The following is a 5,247-nucleotide window of genomic DNA, read 5'->3' on the forward strand; positions in this document are numbered from 1 at the left end:
TTAGTCTAAAGAGACTTTGTATCTCTATCTATCAGACTGTTGAAACAATGAACCCCAAAAGACAGGGGGGGCTTTTCCAGGAATTTTGGCTGGAAGAAGAAAATTGCACCAGCCAGTGGGTGCATACATGCATTCGTGTGTGTGTGTGTGTGTGTGCGTGTGTGTGTGCATGTGTGTACTGTACATGAAAGCATGCATGTTAACTTGTCTCCCAGAAAGAGATTTCACACAGTTCTAACAAGATGTCAGACCACCTTACAGGATGAGACTGACACCCAGATAATGGTGGGTCTGACTGCACCAGGACTAAGCTTAGCAGTGGAAATCCTGGGCTCTACTTAAATTTTGATTTCCCTTCAGTTCCGGAGATAGACTTGAGTGGCTTACTGGATCTCTTTGTGTTTCTTCCCAACATGGCCACACTGACTAAAGCTCTGCTTTATTTTTCTGCTTCCCACTTTTAATTAGCTGGCAGTCTGTTGCTCTTTGAAACCCCAGGCCTAGAATATGCACACTTGCTGTCTCTGTTTCTGTTTCCTCTTCCCTATCCACCTAGGAAAACATTTTAATGATGGTTTCCGTCTCACCATTTTGTTTGAGAGCTCTTGTCAAGGCCACTGTCACCTTCATGGTTTAAAACCTCACAGGTCATTCTCAGCTTTTGCCTTATTTCACCCAATAGGTAAAACTATAGAAGCCTCTCACCTCATCTCAGTCCTGGAGGCCAGAGGCCTGAGGTCGCAGATCTGGCAGAGCCATGTTCCCAAGGGCTATAGGGATAACTGTTCATTGTCTGTTCTTCCAGCCCCCAGCAGCTCCTGGCAGCCCTCAGTGTTTCTGACATGGAAGCTTTTGTCTTGGGGTGTCTGTCCTTTGGAGACCACATTTCCATATTCTTCTGATGAATGACCCCTGTTCTGTACTAAGCATGATCTTCAATGGCTGTACTTTGGGTTTCAAATGGGCAATTTATTATGAATTTAGTGTGAGTGAAAGTACAAGAAGAAATAGAAAGTAGCAGAGAGATAAGATCACTTACCCCAGGTAGGGGAACAACTGGTTCCCGAATAATCGGAACAATCAAATAGCCCGACGGAGAGAACACACAAAAGCAAAGGAACAGGTAGCAAGTAGCAGGTGAGGGTTTACATTTCTGGCAGAAAGGACCGTGGAGGTCCCACTGGAACAGTCCCACTGGAGTTCTTGATCAAAAGAACCCATGGCAGACCATACTCTGCAAAGAGCTTCTGCCTTCTCATCCCCACCACAGGCTTTTACAGCCCGGGATAAAAACAGTGACCTTTGTTGGGAGTGGTTTGCCTTCTAGCTGTTCTCAGGGTACACTGTTTTTGATACTGTTTTTCCTTCTCTCTTATAGATGGGGTGCAGCCTACTGCAGGACAAGGCATCTGGGAGAATACTTAAATATTCTATAGTCGGAGACAAGAGCAACCAACCACCCAGAAAGACAACCAACAAGATCCTTGGTTCTTGAATCCATTCTGAATAAGCACAGATGGCATCTCACGATTTTCTAATATAATTTATACTATGTTTGTATATTATATTATATTATATTATATTATATTATATTATATTATATTTATAACTTATGTTACAATCCAAGTGGACACATGTAGCAGAACCTTCCCTTAGTGACTAAAGATTTCAGGGGACCAACCACAGGGTGAGGAGTAGGCTTGCTGACGTCAGACTTCCGGGTCAGAGAGTGGAAGAGAGGAGGCAGAGGTGACTAAGCTTTCAGACGGGGAGCTTGGAGGAAAAATGTAGCTAATGAGAGGCCCCGGGTTTAGGTGGCAGATCCGCCAGGATTTACCACCAAAGGTGCTTAACTTAGAATGGCTTACAAAACTAGGATGCTAGTTGCTGAGTCCAGCCATTGTGTTACCTGTTGATTCTAACCTAAGTTTGTGTGGTGTTTTTCTTCACATGGCAGAGACTCAGCTGGGTTCCAAAGAGAAAGGTTTGGGGTGGGGGGTAAGTGTGGGTTTTCAAGAAATGCACACCAGCTAGCTGTGTGAGTTTGGATGCGCGGGGCTGGCATGGCATAGACCCACCATGGAAATTTAGCAAGCCAAGTGGAGAGATTTTTGGAGCCAGGCGGCAGAGAGTCTGCCAGGCCAGCCAGCCGGCTTACCCACCGGCAGTAGCATGGTAGCCTTTTTATTATTTAATGCAACAGACACATTCTGATAATTGTGTATACTCACCAACTACAATCATGACAAAGAATATTTCTACCCTCTGAAAAATTCCTGTGTCCCTTGGCAGGGTCTCCTTCCCTGACATCGAACCCCTGGACCACTGATCTTGTTGTGTCCTTGCATTAGTTTACATTTGCACTATGTATGATCACACTGTGCATGAACTCAGTGGCATCTGTGCAGTGAGCTCATACTGTGTTAATGCACTTGTGACTGGCTTCTTTCATTCAGCATGATAACTTGACATCCATCTTTCTTGTGTGTATTAATAGTTTATTCTTCCACGTTGAGGGCACCAATAGAATTTTTATCCATCTCCCAACTTAGGCTAATACAAGTTAAATCTGTGGCAAACATTTGCAGATAACTCCAAAGAGACACTCATGGCCTTCTGTTTTTCTTAACACACAGAAGTTGGTTCTTATATTAAGTGCCACTTCTTAAGGAAGCAGAAAATTATTTTACAGAACATTCACATTTCTAAAAGAAGTGCAAAGACTTCCATTGATTTCACATCTCTGTGGATACTCAGTACTGTCAAGTTTAAAATTTTAAGCATTTGAATGTATATAGGTATCATATGACACTGGTTTTAAGTTTCATTTTCTGACAGCCAAGTGATATTAGAATACTGGAGATTTTTATATATCCTTTTGTGTCTGTTTAAGACAGTTGGTCTTATACAGTTTATTGTGAGGAGTTAATAAGCTATCTTGAAAGTTTCCTTTTATTTACTAGCATCTTTTATAGTTATGATTTATCAGCATCATGTATTGTAGATGATTGTAGCATGTAGTTTCTGCTATCCCGCTTTAAGCTCCAGGTGAACTGCAGGACCAGCCATACCCTGATTCCTTGGATAAAATACACACACACACACACACACACACACACACACACACACACACACACACACACACGTTTATTTTTAATATGCTTTTTAACTCGCTTCTAAGCCTTCCTCAGCTAAGGATTCCCAGTTCAAAATCTCTAAATCTGCCTTCAGCTTAGTTGCTTAGTTACCTTTAGTCCCAGCTCGACACCTCTGAATCTTCCCCCAACTTAGTTGTGTTTCTCATCTCCTGCCTGCTACCTCAGGCCAGTTGGGGAAGTAGCCAATGGCCACTCCGCCCTAGATTTCACATGGCTGGTGGCTCTTTCTCCCTCTGAAGCGTAGTGAATCTTCTTTCCTCTTCTGTGTCTCCTACCCTGCCTGCAGGAACATGGAAGTCCTGCCTCTTTCTCCCAGCCATTGACTGTTAGCATCTTTATTGATCAATCAAGAATCAACTGGAAAACAGGACCTTCAGCATTCACAGGCAGATTTTCAATCAAAGCACCAGCTCTACGCCCTACAGATGACCTTGAACTTCTGACCTTCCTTTCTTGAGTGTAGGGAATCACAGTTCTATACCACCAACTCTGCGGGTGCTGAGGACTGACTCTAAACTTTGTGCATGCTAACCAGGCCATCTAAAACAGTTTTATCCCCAGACGTGGCCTATTTTAAAGACTGGGTAAGTTGGAGGCTCCTAAGATGGCTCAGAGTGTAAAGGTGTTTGTCTTGAAAGCCTAGAGATCTGAATTTGATCTTGGCATCCATGTAAAGGTAAAAAGGAGAGAACCCGCTTGGCAAAGCTGTCTCCAACCTCCACATGTGTGGCGTAGCATGTGCAAATGCTAAAGCATACACATGTTCACACACACACCCCCACACACACACACATGCATACATGTGTATACCCACACACAATGCACACCCCCCACACACTTAATTTAATCCTTTAAAAATTAGTTTGTTTGGCTTATCAGCTTGCAAGGATATTTTATGTGTTATGACTGTTTCCTTTCACTTTCTGATTTGACTCTGCCTATGTTAGAGGCTATTGTCTGACAGAGGCCCAGGAAACCACTGCTGCACACCCCAGGGAAATCAGCTGGACATGCTGTAATCACAGCACTCAGGAGTCTGGTGGATGGCATGTCAGAGGTCATCCTGGGCTGTACTTTGTCCCAAGACCTTGTCTGAAATAAAATAGAAAAGACAAAGGGCTTGGTGAGAAGGATTTGTAGTTAAGAACACAAACTCTTTCTTTCTTTCTTTTTCCTAGAAGAGAATCTGTGTTCAGGTCCAGCATTCATGTTGAACAGCTCACAGAGAGCTTAATTCCAACTTCATGAATTTACCTGTAGTCAGATGCTCACATACCTCCCGAAACTTAGAATAAAAATGAAAAGAAACAGAAGCCGCAGTCTAGCTCTGTTACCGATAGCAACAAACATAAAGTCCGCACGGAGCACACTTGGAGGTATAATCAGTTTCAGCTTCCTGTCATACTTCCTTCTCCCTTCTCCATATTCCCATTCACTGGACTAAATCTGTATCTCACTGTGATGCATTTTGAAGCAGGGTCTCACTATGTAGCTCTGGCTGTCCTAGAACCCACTATATAGACCAGGCTGACCTTGAACTCACAGATCCTCTCCCATCTCTGTCTCCCAAGGTCTGAGATTAAAGGCGTGTGCTGCGCCACCAGGGCATGATGCATTTTGTAGGTCATTTTATACCTTTTCTAGAAAATAATTATATTAACAAATTGTAATGATAAAATCCAGCCCTGCAAGTTTAAGCATGTTCTTCCAATAAAATAGGAAGATGGTTTAAAATCTACTCTCTTGGTATTGCTGACGCAAGAGTGACAGGGAAGCCCTGCGTAGTCATGGGACTTGCTCTGCCTGTGCATGAGCCTCATGTTGCAATGCCTCCAGGCTAGCTGGCCCTGTGACACCAAGTCAGCATGCCAGAGCATGACACCACTGCCCTGCTCTTCCTCCTTCTCAGAAGCATCTCAAATACAAATCAGTTCACTGGCCACAGAGCTAAAAACATTCCCAATGACCAGAGTGGGACAATGAGTCTCTTTGCCTCTCCTTGCTGTCCTGCTCTTACTCAGCTTCAGCTCAGCAAGAAACAGAAAAGCCCAGGGAGCCACCTACTAGGTTGCCTTGCTGTGCCATGGTT

The sequence above is a fragment of the Micromys minutus genome (genome assembly GCF_963924665.1).
Source record: "Micromys minutus genome assembly, chromosome: 18".
In the NCBI taxonomy this organism is placed as follows: Eukaryota; Metazoa; Chordata; class Mammalia; order Rodentia; family Muridae; genus Micromys; species Micromys minutus.